General features: G+C 43.8%; 1 protein-coding gene and 1 long non-coding RNA gene across 2 annotated transcripts in view; one reads left to right on the top strand and one right to left on the bottom strand.

Moving 5' to 3' along the window:
- The window catches only part of LOC142158390 (uncharacterized), a 3,104-nt gene extending 756 nt beyond the window's left edge, over positions 1–2,348 (bottom strand). The window contains exons 1-2 of the long non-coding RNA XR_012692764.1: positions 2,191–2,348; positions 1,979–2,099 (exon numbers count right to left, since the gene is read on the bottom strand). This is a non-coding gene — a long non-coding RNA (uncharacterized LOC142158390). The remainder of the gene's footprint in view (positions 1–1,978; positions 2,100–2,190) is intronic.
- BTD (biotinidase) overlaps positions 1–23,426 on the top strand; it is a 37,291-nt gene that overhangs the window by 463 nt on the left and 13,402 nt on the right. The window lies entirely within an intron of this gene.

The following is a 23,426-nucleotide window of genomic DNA, read 5'->3' on the forward strand; positions in this document are numbered from 1 at the left end:
ATCAGTGCTACATCCACACTATTCAGCGGGCAACACAGACATGGCTGTATGTTTAATTGCTCTTTGTTTTTTACCAAGCACCCAATAGTGTAGTTATTGAGCATAAAATCACCCAGTACAGTATGTTATTGTTTTCACTCTTTTGTTAATTTGACCCTTATCTTAATGCAAGCAAACTGAAATTATAATGTCACTATTCCCATTTGCTCTGTGGCCATCTGAAAGGTTTTTACGCAAATCCTGTCGGGTAATTGATATCAAATTTACACCAAAGTGTAGGAGCACTCTTTAAACACTAAGGGAAAATGTAAGCCCAATGGGCTTTGCCCTTAATAAAATAGCTGTTTTAAATAATGACGGCAAACCGCCGAGAATAAGCTGTTTTAAGTAACCGCTGATTTATACATTTATCCCCAAGCATCTGTCACAGTAGATGGATATTCACAGTTGGGTGGAAAAAAGTAAATAAGAACCTTATTTTATTCAATTTATCCTATTATATAGCAATGTTGCAGTTTATCATACATATATTGCCTATTGTGATGAATAATGATGTGTGGACCAGAGTCACCACTTTCTAGATAATTGATGCTATAGCCACCCATAGTTTTCTAAACTAGGTTAATTAGTTGATGATGAGAATTGTGGTATGTGTTACGTTGATGCTGGCACTCAGAACTGCATTGATATACAAAATCATTACATGACTGTGGTTAACCCCTTAGCTGCTGAGGCTTTTCTCACCCCTGTGCTGTGCACTTTTGGGCTCCCCCTTTATTTATTTAATGCCTGTTGATGAAAAACAGTCAGCAGGCAATAAACAGGAATGCCATCAGGTGAAAGTGGGGACTTCCCTCTACCAAGCAAGGGTACCCCCAGCTTTCTAAGTGCCAGGGCTTGAGAGATAGAGACTCAAAAAGAGCCTCCCCTTATCCCTAGTATTTCCCACTGACTTTGATGGACTGCACATGCTGTGACAGTGGTGTGCACGCACGTTTTTAATGGAGCAAAGAGTCCTCCAGCAGTGTTAGAGAACCCACAGATCACGGTGGGAAGGGATCTGTGGGTTTTCTTAACCCCTTAATGTAGAGGATGAATAGAACTTGTTCTAAGCAATTTAGGCGTTCATTGGGAGGACGAGCCACACTTATCCTTAGCACTCAAGGGGTTAAGAAACAAGAATCTAATTAAGTATAAATTTAGATTGCTTATGCACAATGTTATCGTAGACAAATGGCAGCAATTAGGAACTGACCAATAACACCCATTATACATAAACTTTTACTGCTGGTATTTAACTTTTAGGGGCACTATTTACATATTGGTATGGATGTTGCCTAGATCTTATAAAAGTAATGTTATTGTTTACATAGAAGTGTATATACCTATCTCTAGAACTCTATATGAATTTGTGAACCAATAAATGCAAGTTTTGTTTTAGAGTTTAGTTGTGTCATTTATTTCCTTTAGTCCTCAGGCTATATTGATAGCACATACAGAAATAATTCTAGTTATACCAATAGCTGAACTAGCATATGGATGCAGTAATTTACAGTACTTTTCTCTTAATTATTAATAAACCGAACCAACTCTTGAATTTACAGAAACATAGTAAAGTAAGGGTTTTCTTATTCAGAACCACCCATAATAAGTCTCCCACTGATTACCTTCTGCTGTGTTTAATTGAGTCACATGTTGCAATATTGTTCCTCAATTACAGTACATTATGAATGTTTTTATAAGAATCACTAAGAACCGAATCATGTTTTTACTAAATATTTGACAGATGTTTAATGAACTGTTATTATGTTTTAATTCCTAATTATCACACTGCTTAAATTATCTCTTCTGACTCACTCTTAAATGAACATAGGTTATGATTTTTTTCTCAACAGCAAATTAAATCCTACAATGTATTAAATACAAACATAAAGTAAAATCATAACTACTGAAATGACAATAGGTAAATATCCATTACCAAATCCCTGTTGTATGGATTTCCCAATGATTTCCATTCTCTTTCTCTGGATGACTGAGCAGCTGTGCTTGCAATAATTAGAGATATTACATAGGCTGCTACAACATGAGTTTCTTTCATCCTAGTAAAATATATAAAAACAAACATATACAGATAGTCTCAGTATGTTTAATATCTGTGTGTATTTCCCTCAGTGGTGTAAATTATCTTACCTTGTGGAAAAACGTAGCTGTGCTTCTGTGTCCACAACTGCTTCCTTGTCATCCGCTAAACAGAGTGACAGCCAGCTTCAGTGACTCAATTTATAAGTCTTAATGACAATACGCTTCCCACACTGAAGTTGTGTGTGGATGAGCAGTATCAGTTGACCTGCTTTGTTCACTCACAAATGGAGCAGCAATTAGAGTCCTCCGAGACTATCTGTCATGATGAATAAGAAAGTAAGTTTTATGAAATGTCTTGTTTGATAAAACTTGGAGAGGCCACTTATGTTTGGAGAGGTGCTTCACTCCTACGTCATAGATGCTCTCTTGAAAGATGTCTCTTGTTTTTCTTTTTCTTTTTTTAAACAACACTTGGGATTGAAAGTGTGATTATAAATTCAGTCAATTTCATGTAAAGGAAATGTGTAATTATGTGTTTAACCCTCACATTGCTGCTAATGGTTGTATAAGCTCTGAACTGCAATGAAACTAGGAGACATTCACTAAACCAGCTTATATGTTAACACTAGTGTGTCACAAAACATAATTACATGGAAGTCTGGTTGGGAACATAGTATTTCACAGCTACACTCTGCACAGGCTTAATAGCATCTATCACAAGACATTTTTTGTATTGAAGTCCAAGGTGTATGACTCCAATCACCAAGTGCAGTGCTTACAAGGTGATGGGGGCTTGGTACTTTGGGCCTGCTTTTTGGTACATGGTGCGCTATAGATTATACAGACACAATTTGTATAAAAAATAATGAATCACCAAGCACTTCCATCATCAACACTGTCACTGTTGTGCGTTCTGATCTCAGAAACGTAGCGACCTGTCACACCAACTGTCCAGCTCTGAGAGCAGCAAAGCCGACACTAAATTAGTGGACATACTAATTTTACAAGTAATCCAGAACATGCACACTCTGCACTTACTGATCAGCTAAACAAACTGATCGACAGCCAAGCGGTAGTTACTGTCCAGTATGGCCACATATGTGGTGTCCAGATAGGACGAGATCCAGCCTTTGAAGGTCCACAAGTACCTCCACTCTACAGAGTCAAAGGCCCTAGCAGCATCTAACGACACCACCACCACCACCTCCTCCGCCGTAGGGTGGGGCAGCTGCAGATGACAAAAAAGCCTATGCAGATTTATAGCCGTAGATTTTCCCGGCATAAAACCAGTTTGGTCAGAGTGCACTATCTCACTAATCACCCGGTTCAAACGTGTCACCAAAATTTTTGCCAAAATCTTAATATCCGTTGCCAGTAACGATATAGGTCTGTATGATTCTGGAAACAAGGGATCCTTTCCCGTTTTAGGGATAAGGGCTTCAGACATAGACAGGGATACATACCCCTGATCTCTAAAACTTGTAAACATGTCTTGCAAGCGAGGCACAAAGAACCCCAGATGCTTCTTATACAACTCTATGGGTATCCCATCTATGCCCGGAGCCCTGCCATTTGGAAATGAGGATATAGCAGCTACAATCTCCTCATCAGTGATTGACAGGTACAAACTTTCTCTACTATCTGTGCTTAGTTCAGGCAAGGAAACAGCCGCCAGATACGTGTCTAAATCAAAGTCTGAGTACTCGGCTCTTGACGCATAAGCATCTTTAAAATATACATAGAAAACATCACTGATCTCTTCAGTCAAGGTATGCACAACACCCAAAGTATCAGTAATCCCCGCCACTACAGCCGCCGCCCTTTCTGACCTAGCTAAATAAGCTAAAAACCTACCACACTTATCCGCTTTAAAGTATTGAGTATGCTTAGCAAATAACAACTTACGCCTTGATTTATCTAACAAATAATCTGACCATTCTCTCTGTACCGCTAACCAAGCCATCCTGTCAGAAGCCATATGAGAAGAGAGATACACCTCCTCCAACCGCACAACCTCTTTTTCTAATCTATCACCTCTCAACCTAGACTCTCTTTTGAAACAGTTAATACTTCTAATTAAGGAACCTTTTAAAAAAAGCCTTGAATGAATCCCAAACGAGAGGCGGGGCCGCCGTATCCACATTGGTAGCAAAGTACTCTTCCCATTGAGATTCTAAAGTATTTCCATCCTACAATAATGTCAACCAAAAGGGGTTAAGTCTCCAAAATGCTTGACCTTGAGAAACATTAAGTTTAACTGTTAATACCAATGGAGAATGATCTGAAATCCCCCTCGGTAAATATGCAGCATCCGAGACAGCCGGCAGTAACTCCTTTGATACAAGTCCTAAATAAATTCGTGAGAAAGCATTATATGAAGTGGAATAACAGGAGAAACAGACCTCTACCGGATGCCTCAGACGCCACACATCCACCAAACCCATCTCTTCCACCAGATCAGCAAATTTCGATTTTTTTGACGTGTAGTATCCCCCACCTCCCTCCACCTATCAACATTAGAATCCAACACATTATTGAAATCCCCACAGCAAATCACAGGAGTGTCAGGAGAGAGATAAAATCACTGCACTTTTTTAGAACTTCACCACTATAAGGGGGGGGGGGGGGAATATAAACTGACAGTAAGTTTATACGCTTAGAATCAAAAATGCCCCTTACAAAAACATATCTACCTAATGGGTTCGACTTCACCATTTCCAAAATAAAGTTTACTTTTTTACGTATAAGGAGAGATACCCCTCTAGAATGACCTGTATGAGTAGCATGATATGCCCATCCAACCCACGGTTTCTTAAGGGCCAACACTTTACCTCCCACTAAATGGGTTTCAGTTAGACATATAACATCCGCCTCATACTGTTTAATTTTATCATTTAGGCCATGAACATTCCAGGTCAGGATTTTAATAGACACCCTATTCATCTTCCTAGTCACCATAACACAAGGGAATACACATGAGACATTTCCACATAGAAATCAACCCCCTCCAGCCCAGGCAGACACCCAGCCACCAGTCAACCACATTAGCATATACCAAAATAGTCAATCTCATCATCTGAAAGTATTTGCATAGAGATAAAGTATCACACCTTTCACTGCATTGGACAAACCTACCCCTCCCTACCCTATTCAAACAACCCCCCTCCCCGTATATCCACCCCCAACTTAGACATACCTGTACCCCTTATAACTACCCCGCGTCCCCTTAAACAGCGCACACAACTATCTCCACGTACTTCTGGAAATACCCGTATGCACCGAAAAAAAGGAGAGGGAGAGGGAGACTGCGACCCTTTAAGCAAGGGAAGCTCCCCAGCCCACAAGTTCACCCTAGTACTCCTCTAACCATCCATACCCAACCAATCCATTAGCACCCACTATAAGATCCAGCAGTCTCCAATAATATCACCTTATAACTAATATTTTCAAAAGCATCCAAATAACTACAATATTAACCAAAGTATTTCAGTTATATATAAACAGAAATCCAAGTGATATACATTAACAGAGCAAATCTCAAACATTATAGCTATCAAAGGCACACAGTCTTTAATGGCATCATCTCAGTTCAGGAGCCCAATACATCACAAGGAGCATCTTCAATCCGAACGAAGACCACTAGGAGCTCTCCTATCCAACCAGTGAGTCGCCTCAGACGATGATCCAAAGAAAAGGGTAGTTCCATCTGCAATCACCCTCAATCTTTCCGGGAAAAGCATAGCATACGGCAATTGCATTTCACGAAGACGACGCTTCACCTGTACAAATTGAGCTCTGCTTTTCTGTACATCCACCGAGAAATCAGGAAATACAGCTACTCTCTGGTTTTGGTACATCAGGGGGCCCTTAATCCGAGCCAGGTGCAGGATAGCATCCCAATCTTTATAATGCAACATCTTGGCAATAAATGTGCGCGGCTGTGCACCAGGAGGCGGTCTCTGAGTCGGGATCCGATGTGCCCTCTCCACCGCAAACTGGGCCTTGAACTCCTCTCTGCCGAACAGCTGAATCATCCAGTTCTCCAGGAATATCTCCGGATCATCCCCCTCTGCCTTTTCAGGAAGTCCCACTAGCCGAATATTACTGCATCTGAGGCGACCCTCCATACCTGACATCTTCTGTTTAACCGACACCATCTGAGCCTCCAGACCAGCAACTTTCTGCGGTAGAGGAACTGTAGTATCTTCAAGTACAGAGATGCGGGCCTCTGTCTCCGACACACGCTCCCGAATTTTCTGAAAATCCTGTCGTATCAATGACAAATCAACCTGCACCTCTCCAATTTTGTCCATTACTTTCTTTTCAGAGGCAGCGATGGCTTTCAGGACCTCCTGAAGAGTATAATCAGCAGGCGATTCTGCATCTTTAGAACACTGGGGTGCTTGCAACTCAGATGCAGAAGCTCCCCCCGCGGCTGTAGCAGGATTCGAACGAGCATATTTCTCCAGCCTGCTGGCAGCAGTATTGCTTGTAGTGTGCTTACCCATAATAGCACCTGCTACTCACAGATGTCTACACATGCACTAGGTTGTACAAAAACAGCTTATACTGCAGGAGGGAATCCCAACAAAATGCCCAGATTTCAGCTGGATTCACAGCCAACTATCAACTGCAGTGAATGTTCACGAGTGGCAGCACCTGCACATAGATATTTCTCAGAGGAGGAGGCCCCCAGGCAGCTTCAGATGCCCCTGTACATATCCACTCCACTACCAAGCAAAATTGTGTCCACTGTGACTCTGATACAAGGTGCTTATATGAGCACTGTTCTCCCCTCGACACTACCTTCCAAAATGGCGCCGCACGCCTCTTCACGGCGGGTACACCCGGGAACCGAAACTTCGCTCTTCACTGTGCCCCAGCAGCCAGATGACCTCTCTCTACACAGCTCGCTCTCACAGATAGGTAAGTGAGCGTTCTCAGCACTGTCTCCGACCCAGTTGTTTCTTTCCCGCCAGCGCGCTTCCAGCTTCCAGACTCAGCAGCGCTACGGAGACACCAGCGCTAAGCAGAGCCCTCCTGACCCTCCGACACAAACACCACCTAGTTCAGGGTGAGCAGGGGCAACTCCGACACAAAGTTCTTCTATCAAGAGGAGCCAGTAATGCATCAGGATGTGGTAATAGGATATTTAGGCTGGGGAGCTTCAGTCTGCACAACCTACGCCATGCTCTGCCAGGCCATGCCCCCCTCCAACATAAATGTTTTAGCTTTTTTTTTTAGTTAGAAGTAAATTGTGTCTTGGCTTCTATAAATAAATACCTGATTTAGGGGCCTAATTATGAACCTCCGAAGAGGTTCTTGTAAACCCCCCCAAAATTGAAGTTTTCGGAGGATTACCACATTTTAAAGTACTGTGGCTATTTATTATTATCGGAGATATCGGCTTTAGTCCCAGCATCTTAGATTACAGATGCAGTTATTATTATTATTATCCTTTATTTGTTAGGCGCCACAAGGTTTCCGTGGCGCCGTACACAGTACAAAACAGTCGACTATACAGGGTAAAACAGTACAAAACAATAAACAAAAATACCAATACTTCAGAAACTCGGAGCAGAAGAACAGGTAGGGAGACATGAGGGAAGAGGGCCCTGCTCAAGTGAGCTTACATCCTAAGGAAGGGAGAACAGAACAGGCACAGGGGGAGCCAGATAAGGTAAGGGGGAAAGCGTGTTGAGAGCGAGAGGCGGGGTTATGTGGATGGTTGGTATGCTTTGAGGAAGAGGTGGGTTTTCAGCGCACGTTTGAAGGAGCACAGAATAGGAGAGAGGCGGATGGAACGAGGGAGTTCATTCCTGTGAAGGGGGGCAGAGCGGGAAAAGTCTTGGATTCTGGAGTGGGAAGAGGTGATAAGAGTTGAGGAGAGGCGTCGATCGTTGGCCGAGCGCAGGGAGCGGGCAGGAGTGTGAATGGAGAGGAGGCTAGAGATATAAGGGGCAGTAGAGTTGGAGAGAGCCTTGTAAGTGGTGGTGAGGAGTTTGAAAAGGATTCTGTAGGGGAAGGAGAGCCAGTGTAAGGCAAGGCAGAGAGGGGAGGCAGAGGAGGAGCGGCGTGAGAGGAAGATGAGTCTCCCATAGATTTCTAAGGGTGACTGCGAGAGCCTTATTTATTAAGCTCGGCTATTCATAGCTTGATCCCAACAGCTAATGGTTTCTGAAGAAGGCATTAGACGTTTTATTCTATGGGAAGAGTATTGCAGGAGCGGGTTCTTCAGATCCTTTCCTGAAAGACTTCCTGTTCCTCCCGTCCTTCCTATCACAAAGTGTACAAAGGCCATAAGAACCTGTAGAGGTTGGTTTTCAGCGCACGTTTGAAGGAGCACAGAGTAGGAGAGAGGCGGATGGAACGAGGGAGTTCATTCCAGTGAAGGGGGGCAGAGCGGGAAAAGTCTTGGATTCTGGAGTGGGAAGAGGTGATAAGAGTTGAGGAGAGGCGTCTGTCACGGGCACTAGGAGTCTTTACCCAGGGATCACCAGGTGATAGGCTTACCAGAGCAGTATAGGTGGTAATATGGTACTCTGGTAGCAGGGTGATCACGGAACAGGAAATAGTAGATGATGAGATGCTCAGGAAAGTCTATGACTAGCAGCACTGGCAATATGGAAGTAGTAATACACGAGGAACTGTATGGACAAAGGACACGTGAAGGTAGTCAGTGGTCTGCGGTAGCAAGTTGTACCACTGCTATAGTGAGGAGGAATGTCCAACAGAAACGAGGAGGTGATGAGAGTCAGCGGTCTGCGGATAGCAAGTTGTACCGCTGTCTGAGTGAAGGAATGGAATCCAAGTGGAGGTATCCGGGGAGTCAGTGGTCTGCGTTAGCAAGTTGTACCACTGCTATGTGAGAGGATACTGGAACGGGTGAAACTGTAAACAGGAGTCAGTGGTCTGCTACTAGCAAGTTGTACCACTGAATATATATGTGAGGAGGTGCACGGGGAGAGACTGCAACACAATATATACACGGGCACCTTGACTTTGATCCACAGTAATATGCACAATATATACAGGGGCACCTTGACTTTGATCCACAGTAATATGCACAATATATACACGGACACCTTGACTTTGATCCACAGTAATATGCACAATATAACTGTATAAATGACTGAACAACACTGCCAATATAGAAAGTCTCTTGAAGTAATCCAGCATGAGATAACACAGTCAATGATGGCAATAGAATCAGCGGATAATACACTCCAGAGGAGAACCAACACAGTCCAGCAAGGTATGCAATACACAGCACAGTCAATGGGAAGTATGCATACCGTGGTTCAGGAGAAGGCAGTCAGACAGGAGTGCAGAGATACCTGAAGGGCAGGAGGCCGGCAGGATCCAAAGTCCCTGGATGGGTGAAGCGGTGGTCTAGCAGGTGCAGCGCACAGGTAGGTAGACCAGCAGGGAACACAGGAAGGCGTGGAGAGCGGATCAGCAGTAGATGGATGAGTAGCGCTGAGAAGTAACAGCAGCGGGTCTCTGCGGGAACACGGAGGTAGCCAATAGCAACCAGCAGGTGCAGTAACGATGGGACACCGGAGCAGAGATGAACTGGAACAGTTGGTCACGGAGAGTAGCGGGTAGCAATAGTGGCAGCAGACTCAAGGAAACACGGGAGAGTTGACAAGGGCTGAAGACTGAAGCGCACAGAGGCAGCGGATAGGAATCAGCCAAACAGTCACGATGAAACACAGACGGGTTGCAGGTTGAAGACTGTAGTGCACGGAGGCAGCGGATAGGAATCAGCTAGCAGCCACGATGATGAAACACAGACGAGTTGCAGGTTGAAGACTGTAGTGCACGGAGGCAGCGGATAGGAATCAGCCAAACAGTCACGATGATGAAACACAGACGAGTTGCAGGTTGAAGACTGTAGTGCACGGAGGCAGCGGATAGGAATCAGCTGGCAGTCACAATCATGAACAGGTGAGTGGATATGAATGAAAGACTGTAGTGCACGGAGGCAGCGGATAGGAATCAGCTAACAGTCCCAATGATACATGGTAGAGTTGAAGTGATTAGAAGACTGTAGTGCACGGAGGCAGCGGATAGGAATCAGCTCAACAGTCACGATGAAACACAGTAGATGGTAGAAGTGGTATGGGAACCACAGTAGTAGAAGTGGTTTGGAAACCACAGAGGTAGAAGTGGTTTGGAAACCACAGGAATCAGCTGGGCTGAATAAACGAGGAAACACAGGAACACCTTCAGAGACTCATGGGGAATGAGACTCCAAGATCAGGCAACGTGGTGTTGACCACAGGTGCTTAATATAGGGAGGTTGCCTGATCTGCCAATTTAGTTAAAGGAACATACACTGGAGGTATGGAAAGGGCTGCGCATGCGCAGACCCTCAGGATGGAGGACGGCCACGGTTCCTAAATGTCCGGGAAGAAGCACTCACAGTCCGGTGAGTGACAGTACCCCCCCTTTTAAAGGTGGGCACAGAACGCCTGGAACCGGGCTTGTCCGGATTTTTGGAATAAAACTTCTTCAGAAGGGCAGGAGCATTAAGATCTTCAGCTTTGATCCATGAACGCTCTTCAGGACCAAAGCCCTTCCAATGAACGAGGAAACGGAGGACTCCTCGCGAAATTTTTGCATCCAATACCTCAGTAATCTCGAAATCCTCCTCCTGATGAACTTGAACTGGCTGCGGTGCTGAGGGAGGAGTCGAGAAACGGTTGATGATGAGAGGTTTGAGCAAGGACACATGGAAGGCATTGGAGATCCGAAGATTCTTAGGAAGAAGAAGTTTAACACATACTGGATTGATAACTTGAATGATCCTATATGGACCAATAAAACGAGGGGCGAATTTCATAGATGGAACCTTCAAACGAATATTTTTGGTGGATAACCAGACACGATCTCCAATTTTTAGTGGTGGAATAGCCCGCCTCTTCTTATCTGCGAAAGACTTATATTTGTTAGATGTCTTCTTTAAACAGGTTTTGACCTGAGACCAGATATTTTTGAAGGTCTGACAAGCAGTCTCCACAGCAGGAACTTGGGTGGGCGGGAGGGCAGGAAATTCCGGAAAAGACGGATGGTGACCGTAGACCACAAAGAATGGAGTTTTGGATGATGACTCATGGTACATGTTGTTATGGGCGAATTCAGCCCAAGGGAGCAGTTCTACCCAGTTGTCTTGGTTGGCTGAAGAGAACATCCTAATAAAGGTCTCAAGATCTTGATTGACTCGTTCCGTTTGTCCGTTAGATTGCGGATGGTAAGAAGATGAGAGTGCTAATCGTATGCCCAAGGTTTTACAAAGGGCCCGCCAGAATCTGGAAACGAATTGTACTCCTCTATCCGACACAATCTCAGACGGACATCCATGGATGCGGAAGATTTCTTTAATGAAATGTTCAGCCAGAGTAGACGAGGAAGGTAAACTGGACAGAGGGACGAAATGAGCCATCTTCGAAAATCTGTCTACCACTACCCAAATAGTATTGTGATTCTTACTTGGTGGCAAATCCGTAACGAAATCCATACTAATATGGGTCCAAGGCTTGGACGGAATGGGTAGTGGTCGCAGCAACCCTGCTGGAGTTCTGCGGGAGGATTTGAACTGAGAACATAAATCACAGGAAGCAACAAACTCTTTGACGTCTCTCCTCATTGAAGGCCACCAGTAACTACGAGAGAGAATCTCAAAGGTCTTGTGTTCACCGGCGTGTCCAGAAAAACGAGAGGCATGGAACCACGAAAGGATTTTCCTCCTCAGAGTAGGAGGCACAAGGGTCTTCCCAAATGGTAGCATTTTGGTTAATGAAGCAGCCAGAGAAATACATTTGGGGTCTAGAATAGCATGGTTGGGAACCTCTTCTACATCAGAGGACGTCACAAAAGCTCGAGATAGAGCGTCAGCTTTCTTGTTCTTAGCGGCTGGTTTGAAGGTTATAATTAATTCAAAACGGGAAAAGAAAAGAGACCATCTTGCTTGACGAGGATTCAAGCATTGAGCAGATTGCAAATATGACAAGTTCTTATGATCCGTGAAGATCGTCACCGGATGGCGAGCTCCTTCCAACAAGTATCTCCATTCCTCTAATGCAGCTTTGATGGCCAGCAACTCCTTGTCCCCGATAGTATAATTTTTCTCTGCGGGCAGAAGACCCCGAGAGTAGAAGGCACAAGGATGTCATTTTTGTTGCTCCGAGCGTTGGGAGAGAATAGCTCCTAAGCCCACATTAGAGGCATCTACTTCTAGGAAGAAGGGGAGTGTCACATCAGGCTGTCGCAGAATGGGAGCAGACGAGAAGGACTCTTTGAGGATTTGAAAGGCTTGGAGAGCCTCAGATGACCATTGCTTAGTATTAGCCCCTTTCCGAGTTAGGGCCACAATGGGAGATGCAATGGATGAAAAGTCTTGAATGAAGCGTCTATAGTAATTGGCAAAACCTAAAAAACGCTGGATGGCACGAAGAGTAGTTGGCTGAGGCCAATGTAGTACCGCATTTACTTTGTCTGGATCCATCTTCAGGCCAACTCCGGAAACTATATACCCCAAGAATGGAATCTGGGGTAACTCGAATGAACATTTCTCCAATTTACAGAACAACGAGTTTTTCCGTAGTCTGGAGAGGACCTCTGCCACATGTTGGTGATGAGAAGGCAGGTCCTGTGAGAAGATCAATATGTCGTCCAGGTAGACAACGACACATACATATAATAAGTCCCGAAAGATCTCATTGATGAAACCCTGGAAAACCGCGGGGGCATTGCACAGCCCGAAGGGCATTACTAAATATTCGTAATGCCCATCTCTGGTGTTAAACGCGGTCTTCCATTCGTCACCGGAACGGATTCTAATTAAATTGTAGGCACCACGAAGATCCAATTTAGTAAATATCCGAGCTCCCTTGATGCGATCAAATAGCTCAGTGATCAGCGGAATGGGATACCGATTCTTGATAGTAATGGCGTTGAGTCCACGAAAATCTATACAAGGGCGTAATGATCCATCCTTCTTTTTGACGAAGAAGAACCCAGCTCCAGCGGGAGAGGTGGAAGGTCGAATGAACCCACGCTGGAGATTCTCCTGTATGTACTCAGATGTGGCTTGAGTTTCAGGTAACGAGAGAGGATAGACCCGACCCCTGGGAGGAGTCTTGCCAGGTAGAAGGTCGATCGGACAATCCCAAGAACGATGAGGAGGAAGACGTTCAGACTGAGCTTTATCAAAGACATCGGCATATGAAGCATACTGAGGAGGGAGTCCCGGGGAGGAAGATGAGATGGAAGATTGCTGTACTTTAAGAGGAATAACTTGAGAGAGGCAACGATGGTGACATTCAGACCCCCAAGACGTAACTTGAGGGGTGCGCCAGTCAATCTGGGGAGAGTGACACTGAAGCCATGGAAGGCCTAAGACAATCGGACTTGTCGTAACTGGAAGAATTAAAAACGAAATTTCTTCATGGTGTAGTACACCAATCTGAAGGGTTACTGGAGACGTACTCTGGGTGATGAGACCATTGATGAGGCGTGATCCATCTATAGCCGTCACAGTAATGGGTGTTTTTAAAGTGATCACTGGTAGGGACCATTGATTCACTAGTGATTTAGAAATGAAATTTCCTGCTGCTCCGGAATCAATCAATGCCTGTGACTCAAAGGATTTGGTAGCAAAGGAAATCGTAACATCGAAAGCGCAGACTTTAGATTTCATAGACAATGGAGAGGACTCCAGGGACCCTAACTTCACCTCTCCAGAACTAGTTAGGGCCTGGCATTTCCCGATCTCTTAGGGCAAGAGCTGAGCATATGCGTGGAATCAGCACAATAGATACAGAGTCTATTCTTTACTCTTCGTTTCCTCTCCTCTGAAGATAATTTGGAACGTCCTATCTCCATGGGAATCGCAGAAGATGGAGCTGGACGAAATTGAGGGTTAGAACGAAGAGGTGCTTTGACAGCCGTTGTTTTCTCAGACTCTCTTTCACGAAATCTCATATCTACACGATGGCAAAGAGAGATCAAATCTTCTAGTGACGAAGGAAGTTCTTGGGTAGTCAGTGCATCCTTAATTTTATCGGAGAGCCCCTGCCAGAAGGCGGCAACTAATGCTTCAGAGTTCCACTGAAGTTCAGAGGCTAAGATCCTAAATTGAATGACATACTGTCCTACTGTATGGGAGCCTTGTCGCAAACGAAGAATGCTGGAAGCAGCGGAGGTCACACGACCTGGTTCATCGAACACACTTCGGAACGTGGAAATGAATTTGGCACTATCTTGTAGAATTGGATCGTTTCTCTCCCACAGAGGGGAGGCCCAAGCCAGGGCTTGTCCAGAAAACAATGAGATAAGATAGGCCACTCTGGAACGATGGGTAGAAAAATTTTGAGGTTGAAGTTCAAAATGGACTGAACATTGGTTAAGGAAACCTCTACAAGTTTTGGGGTCCCCGTCATATTTTGACGGAGTAGGCAGGTGTAGCGTAGGAACTGTAGACACCTGGGATGGCACTGGGGAAACGGAGGAAAGCACAGGAGCTTCAACATTAGCTGTAACGGTCTGTCCAGATGTTCCTTGGGAGGTTAAAGATTGGTAACATTGAAGTAACAGCTGTTGGCAAGCATCCTGTTGCTCCACACGGCTGACCAGATGCTGCAGCATCTCTTTAGCGGTAGGTTCCGTATCTGGGTCTGTCATGGCCTGATCTTACTGTCACGGGCACTAGGAGTCTTTACCCAGGGATCACCAGGTGATAGGCTTACCAGAGCAGTATAGGTGGTAATATGGTACTCTGGTAGCAGGGTGATCACGGAACAGGAAATAGCAGATGATGAGATGCTCAGGAAAGTCTATGACTAGCAGCACTGGCAATATGGAAGTAGTAATACACGAGGAACTGTATGGACAAAGGACACGTGAAGGTAGTCAGTGGTCTGCGGTAGCAAGTTGTACCACTGCTATAGTGAGGAGGAATGTCCAACAGAAACGAGGAGGTGATGAGAGTCAGCGGTCTGCGGATAGCAAGTTGTACCGCTGTCTGAGTGAAGGAATGGAATCCAAGTGGAGGTATCCGGGGAGTCAGTGGTCTGCGTTAGCAAGTTGTACCACTGCTATGTGAGAGGATACTGGAACGGGTGAAACTGTAAACAGGAGTCAGTGGTCTGCTACTAGCAAGTTGTACCACTGAATATATATGTGAGGAGGTGCACGGGGAGAGACTGCAACACAATATATACACGGGCACCTTGACTTTGATCCACAGTAATATGCACAATATATACAGGGGCACCTTGACTTTGATCCACAGTAATATGCACAATATATACACGGACACCTTGACTTTGATCCACAGTAATATGCACAATATAACTGTATAAATGACTGAACAACACTGCCAATATAGAAAGTCTCTTGAAGTAATCCAGCATGAGATAACACAGTCAATGATGGCAATAGAATCAGCGGATAATACACTCCAGAGGAGAACCAACACAGTCCAGCAAGGTATGCAATACACAGCACAGTCAATGGGAAGTATGCATACCGTGGTTCAGGAGAAGGCAGTCAGACAGGAGTGCAGAGATACCTGAAGGGCAGGAGGCCGGCAGGATCCAAAGTCCCTGGATGGGTGAAGCGGTGGTCTAGCAGGTGCAGCGCACAGGTAGGTAGACCAGCAGGGAACACAGGAAGGCGTGGAGAGCGGATCAGCAGTAGATGGATGAGTAGCGCTGAGAAGTAACAGCAGCGGGTCTCTGCGGGAACACGGAGGTAGCCAATAGCAACCAGCAGGTGCAGTAACGATGGGACACCGGAGCAGAGATGAACTGGAACAGTTGGTCACGGAGAGTAGCGGGTAGCAATAGTGGCAGCAGACTCAAGGAAACACGGGAGAGTTGACAAGGGCTGAAGACTGAAGCGCACAGAGGCAGCGGATAGGAATCAGCCAAACAGTCACGATGAAACACAGACGGGTTGCAGGTTGAAGACTGTAGTGCACGGAGGCAGCGGATAGGAATCAGCTAGCAGCCACGATGATGAAACACAGACGAGTTGCAGGTTGAAGACTGTAGTGCACGGAGGCAGCGGATAGGAATCAGCCAAACAGTCACGATGATGAAACACAGACGAGTTGCAGGTTGAAGACTGTAGTGCACGGAGGCAGCGGATAGGAATCAGCTGGCAGTCACAATCATGAACAGGTGAGTGGATATGAATGAAAGACTGTAGTGCACGGAGGCAGCGGATAGGAATCAGCTAACAGTCCCAATGATACATGGTAGAGTTGAAGTGATTAGAAGACTGTAGTGCACGGAGGCAGCGGATAGGAATCAGCTCAACAGTCACGATGAAACACAGTAGATGGTAGAAGTGGTATGGGAACCACAGTAGTAGAAGTGGTTTGGAAACCACAGAGGTAGAAGTGGTTTGGAAACCACAGGAATCAGCTGGGCTGAATAAACGAGGAAACACAGGAACACCTTCAGAGACTCATGGGGAATGAGACTCCAAGATCAGGCAACGTGGTGTTGACCACAGGTGCTTAATATAGGGAGGTTGCCTGATCTGCCAATTTAGTTAAAGGAACATACACTGGAGGTATGGAAAGGGCTGCGCATGCGCAGACCCTCAGGATGGAGGACGGCCACGGTTCCTAAATGTCCGGGAAGAAGCACTCACAGTCCGGTGAGTGACAGCGTCGATCGTTGGCCGAGCGCAGGGAGCGGGCAGGAGTGTGAATGTAGAGGAGGCTAGAGATATAAGGGGCAGTAGAGTTGGAGAGAGCCTTGTAAGTGGTGGTGAGGAGTTTGAAAAGGATTCTGTAGGGGAAGGAGAGCCAGTGTAAGGCAAGGCAGAGAGGGGAGGCAGAGGAGGAGCGGCGTGAGAGGAAGATGAGTCTCCCATAGATGTCTAAGGGTGACTGCGAGAGCCTTATTTATTAAGCTCTGCTATTCATAGCTTGACCCCAACAGCTAATGGTTTCTGAAGAAGGCATTAGACGTTTTATCCTATGGGAAGAGTATTGCAGGAGCGGGTTCTTCAGATCCTTTCCTGAAAGACTTCCTGTTCCTCCCGTCCTTTCTATCACAAAGTGTACAAAGGCCATAAGAACCTGTAGGTAAAATGATCGTTTTACTATAGACTATTCACCGGGTCAGTCTCCTATCGGAGAAATCACAAATTAATACATTTACCCCTTAGTGCTAGATTTACTAAACTGCGGGTTTGAAAAAGTGGAGATGTTGCCTATAGCAACCAATCAGATTCTAGCTGTCATTTATTTAGTGCATTCTACAAAATGACAGCTAAAATCTGATTGGTTGCCATAGGCAACATCTCCACTTTTTCAAACCCGCAGCTTAGTAAATATACCCCTTAGTCTTAGTGGCTTCATATTCTGTTTTGGGGATTGAAGACTCAATATTGTTGGTTAAGTCTGTAGATAACAATGATAACCCCTGTCATAAGAGGTTTATTAGCACATATGAATTTTATAATGGCAAACGAGGGATTTGAAGAAGATTAGGATTTGAATAAAAAGAAAATGGTAAACATATAGAACACCTGGTATTAGGTTAAATTTTAGCATACTGCAACAACACAAACCTTATAAAACCTCCTGCTTCCCCTTCTTCAAACTTGAGCTTATTTTGAAGCCGAGGTTTGTTGAATGAATGGAGTTAAGAAGATGTGATAGATTGTGGGATGTCAGGTACTTTATTTTAAAAAGGCAGTTGGTTAGTATTGTAGCAGTCACTTTAACAGGAGGGTAAGAAGAGTCTGGTTATTTCACCATCATTATCCGTATCTTCTAGATCTTAATGTATGTCTGTTAGATATGCTGAGGGAAGCGTTCTGTACTTTTTGATTGTTTTGTGGAATATAGCATCATTCCATGTTTCTCATGCAGGAGAACGGGAATATCTAGAAAAGTATTCATTTCTGTTCCCAAACAGGTCAGGTCAGATTTAATTGATTCAAGTAGTCTGACAGCTTGGTGTTATCAGCGTGTCTGGTGTGTGATTCTGTCACTGTGCTGAACAGTCTGAGGAGATTTCTTCCAAAGCTGTCTCTTGGCGTTATTGTTATTCCTCCGCTTGCTGTTGTGTCCAAAACAATCTCCAGGAGGCTGTCTCTTCAATTATGTTTTCACTCAACTCACAAACAATAGAGAAACATGGTCCTTCAAGGACTCTACTCTTTATTCACTGTTGGCATAATATAAATTATACCCTTTAAGACAACACAATAGGGCATATGTTGGAGGACGGTATCTAGAGGGGATGCCATAATGTGTAGAGAGTCAAAATAAGCAGCATCTCGGTGGAGGGTGAGTACATGATGGGGAGGGGAGATCTTCCATACACTAACCAGCTGGTTGAAAGTCCAGCCACCAACAACTAGATTGTAATCACCGGAATAAAGGGTTGAAGGTTTCTGATGGTAGTGCAGTCTACGTTAACCTAATCAGACCATAGCCGCACACCATAGCCATAATCAGTCTATATAATAGATGTACTGTCTGCTCTATTCCTGCTGTTCTTGTCTACAGAGCTATCTCTGAAGGGTAAATGTGTAGTAGGATACTGGAACTTTAGCTATAAATGCAAAATGAAACTATAGCCTTAGACCATACGGTAACACTAAATGACTTCTTAATCTGTGTCGAATCTAAATCAGATTGTTTACCTGTAAGTGTCAGTTTATCAGTTATAAGCTCATCAGCTGGAGAGAAATAAATACACTGCATGGTTTTCGTGTACAATTAGCTCTGTTTTATTAGTTGCAAGTCCATATCTATATAGCAAAAATCACGTATTACAGAAAACTACGCCCCAAAAGGTTTTAACTAAGGATGAGCGAGCTCGGATTCCGCTAATCCGAGTCCACCCGAACAGTGCGGATCAGACGGGATCCGAGCACTGTTCGGGTACTTCCGACCGGGAAAAAAATCCAAAACGAGGCTATGACATCCAAGTCTCGCGTCGGATCTTGCGAGACTCGGCTGTCATAAATTCGCCGCTTGCGGCCGCCATCTTCATTTGGGCTGAGATCAGGGAAGAGGGAGGTTGTAGGGTAGTGGTGCTCCTGCTCCTGTGTGATCAGTCCAGTGATGCTTTATTCTTTTGTCCTGTGCTCTGTCCTGCTGAGTCCAGTGGTGCTTTTGTCCTGTGCTCTGTCCTGCTGAGTCCAGTGGTGCTTTTGTCCTGTGCTCTGTCCTGCTGAGTGTAGTGGTGCTTTTGTCCTGTGCTCTGTCCTGCTGAGTCCAGTGGTGCTTTTGTCCTGTGCTCTGTCCTGCTGAGTCCAGTGGTGCTTTTGTCCTGTGCTCTGTCCTGCGGAGTCCAGTGGTGCTTTTGTCCTGTGCTCTGTCCTGCGGAGTCCAGTGGTGCTTTTGTCCTGTGCTCTGTCCTGCGGAGTCCAGTGGTGCTTTTGTCCTGTGCTCTGTCCTGCTGAGTCCAGTGGTGCTTTTGTCCTGTGCTCTGTCCTGCTGAGTCCAGTGGTGCTTTTGTCCTGTGCTTTGTTCTGCTAAGTCCATAGTAATTTTATAATTATTAACAAATCATAAAAAAAATAAAAAAAAAAATTATACAAAAATAATTTAAAAAAATATATAAAAAAATATTTTAAAAAGTATAAAAAAAATTCTAGAGCAATATATTCTTGCAGTCCAGAAATATTAGTACTGCAATACCTACGTTCTCTGTTCTTGCAGTCCAGAAATATTAGTACTGCTAAATTTCCCTACGTTCACTGTTCTTGCAGTCCAGAAATATTAGTACTGCTAAATTTACCTACGTTCACTGTTTCTGCAGTCCCAAAAAATAGGTACTGCAATCTATATTACTACGTTCACTGTTTCTGCAGTCCCAAAAAATAGGTACTGCGATCTATATTACTACGTTCACTGTTTCTGCAGTCCCAAAAAATAGGTACTGCGATCTATATTACTACGTTCACTGTTTCTGCAGTCCCAAAAAATAGGTACTGCGATCTATATTACTACGTTCACTGTTTCTGCAGTCCCAAAAAATAGGTACTGCGATCTATATTACTACGTTCACTGTTTCTGCAGTCCCAAAAAATAGGTACTGCGATCTATATTACTACGTTCATTGTTCCTGCAGTGCAGAAATATTAGTATCAGATATTAAACTACGTTCACTGTTCCTGCTACATCAAAAAAGCATGAACCTGCCCTGCCATCAACTAAAACAAGAGGTAGTGACACGCTTGAACTCCACCCTCTATATGCTGCAGAGGATGGAGGAGCAGCAAAAGGCCATTCAAGCCTACACAGCCACCTACGATGGGCCACGTGTTTGTGCCGCCCACTTGTGTCGCTTAGCTTAGACATCCAGCTACCTCGGTGCAACCTTTTGGACTAAAAACAATATTGTGAGGTGTTCAGAATAGACTGGAAATTAGTGGAAATGAATGTTATTGAGGTTAATAATAGTGTAGGAGTGGAAAAAAAAACCAAAATATGGATTTTAGCACTTTTTATGCTTTTTTTAAAAAAAAATCAGAACCAAAACCTTTCGTGGGGTGTTTTGGCAAAACAAATCAGAACCCAAAACCTCAAGTTAATCAAACCCAAAACACCAAAATTGGCCGATGCACACCCTTAGTTTTAACCACTCATGCTCCCTTTACACAGATGTTACTACATTCTCTCATTTTCACACAGGAATACTCCCCAGGGGGGAGTTGGTTTATCTCCTGTTCTACTATATTCAAGGTCATGGGCAGTTTCTTGCAAATAATGTATTACTCCTACAAACTAGTTGTATCTAATCTGTCTTTAAGCTATAAGAGAACAAAATGGCTATAAGGCAACAAGATGGCGTCAGCTTAGCAAAATCACATTTCTCATCTGCAAGTTCTTTTTCTAGGATTTGGATATAACTAAAGTGACTCTAAAGTCTCATTTCCAGTACTTGCAAGTTTCACAAGAACATTGACCTCTTGTGATAACTATGACCAGTTATACTGGATTGTTACATTCAGCAAATGGAAGAATTGTATTGCATAAAGATAATTGTCCTTCAGATCAGTCTGACATTTTATAGTTAATATGGTAAAATGACTATTGAATTGCATGAATATTACAAAAGTAAGACACACAATTCTATAATGTGACTAACATAAAAAACCATTTCATTTTTGTTCCTTGAAAAGAAAATTGTATTCAGGTCATAATCATTTAAAGCTACTTACATGGTCAGCTATTTTCTATACTAAATTTTGCTTTAGTTTAAGAAAATAGATACATTAACGGTCATTTACTTAAAAATAAATGTGCAGTCACCTATAGCAACCAATTGGCAATTAGCTTTGATTAAATCATTGCAAGGAAAACATTGGACCTCATTTACAACACACTCTAGATGCGCCTAGATGGGATCAGGGAGCCCACAGCATGGCGCACGCCTGCTCTTTGCTCTCAGGGGATGCGTTCGATATCCTTCGTGCACATAGGTTTGCGGAGAAGCACAAATATCTCCAGAGGCGCACTGTGCAGTTTATAAGTCCCGTCAAAACTCCAAATCCCTAGCCACACTTTTCATTAAAGAAAAACTTTGTTTTCCTGCTAAGATACTACTTGGCTTAACCTCATTATAACTTCTATTAATTCTGAGAGTGAGGAGCATTGCACTGTCATTATGAGATGTCGTACTTTGTTAATAATCTCCCTTGATGCATGTTCATCTTGTGTGACATCTAAGAGCTTTAAACAACTTGCCAACTCTCCCAGAATGTCCGGAAGACTTCCGAAATATCATTATGCTTTATTTATAATACTCTGACATATTACGCAACTGTCTTTGAAATAGTGGATGATCTCCTAGACTCCCAGAGAGGTTCCTTAATCTCCTGAAGCCAGTCCAGACAGAGAAGAGGTGGGCAGAACCCAGCATGATGATATGATTCATGTCCCCATACTCTGCTCGCTGAAGTGTAATAATGTAGTATGCATCTTTATGTGGGTGGGGAGTCATTCAGTCCCCAACTTCACAGAGCTACTCTCCACATCTCCTGGAAGGGAGGTCTGAAGAGTTAGTAACTATGACTTTTACTTGCTTTCACATCTCCTGATGTGTTCACTATGGAACCACCTACATAACCTATACGTTATGGTGAACGTGCCAAAAGCACATTTTTAAGGAGAACTATACAAAAATAAAAACACTGATCTATTTATACACATCAAAGTGTTAAATGAGTAGCTGTATTTTGCTTGCTCCTTAAACAGTCAGTCAGTTCCCCGACTTGCAGGTCTGCCTCAATTAATTGTAATTTCTCATTAAGGCAGAATGGGGGTAAATGTATCAAGCTGAGAGTTTTCCGACGGGTTTGAAAAGTGGAGATGTTGCCTATAGCAACCAATCAGATTCTAGCTATCATTTTGTAGAATGTACTAAATAAATGAAAGCTAAAATCTGATTGGTTCTTCAAACCCGCCGGAAAACTCTCAGCTTGATACATTTCCCCCATAGTCTAGTCTGTGCTCAAGTCACACAATGTGCCAGAGAGCAGAAATTCAAACTTCGTCGTACAGAAACTTGACCCATCACAGAGGCACCAGGGGAGTACCGGACTCCTGCCAGTCTGCATGTTTTGTACTGGGTGATTAACATTAAATATTTACCTTGGGTGTACATCTCTTAAACATTTTGCTTAACATAGCAAAATGCTGTTGGCTAATTATTTGCTTATGTAACATGTACTCATACCTATACCCCCTCCCAATATAACTCCCGATATAACTACTAAAAGAATGGTAGCACAGATGTCTTTTATATATCTTCCGAATGCAATACATTGTGCTGTGTGACTGCAAATTTTCAAATGGAACGTCAGATTAAAACCTTCACATGAAATCAATAACTAAACAGAGAACCCATAACTGCACATGGCACATTTTCTTTTGTGTTACAGCTATATAGTATTTTCAGCATTCACTTTTTGGTCATCTTCATGGTCACAGTGCTCCTGAGAAACATCATGTGACTGCATCACACGGTCTGCCGTTAGTACATTGGCTCCAAGCGATCATATGATCTCATTAACTTCTAAACAACTATGTTAAATTCTGCCTAATAACACAGAAAGAAAGGACACATTTTTTAACAGCTGAATTTTCTAAGTGGTGTGTGATTTAATACATTTATATTGCAATTAGGCTTTATTAGGGCTATACTATGCGTGTTTGATTTGTACAGCACAAACAGTCCACACAGCTGAAAGCAATAAGCAGGAGAGGTTTAGAGCATCAGCAGTATGTCTTTTAATTCAAAAGCAGATCAAACCTGTATTGCCACATGTTCCCAATTGGGCAGGGACATATTGCCTAA

Source organism: Mixophyes fleayi, chromosome 5, assembly GCF_038048845.1.
Source record: "Mixophyes fleayi isolate aMixFle1 chromosome 5, aMixFle1.hap1, whole genome shotgun sequence".
In the NCBI taxonomy this organism is placed as follows: Eukaryota; Metazoa; Chordata; class Amphibia; order Anura; family Limnodynastidae; genus Mixophyes; species Mixophyes fleayi.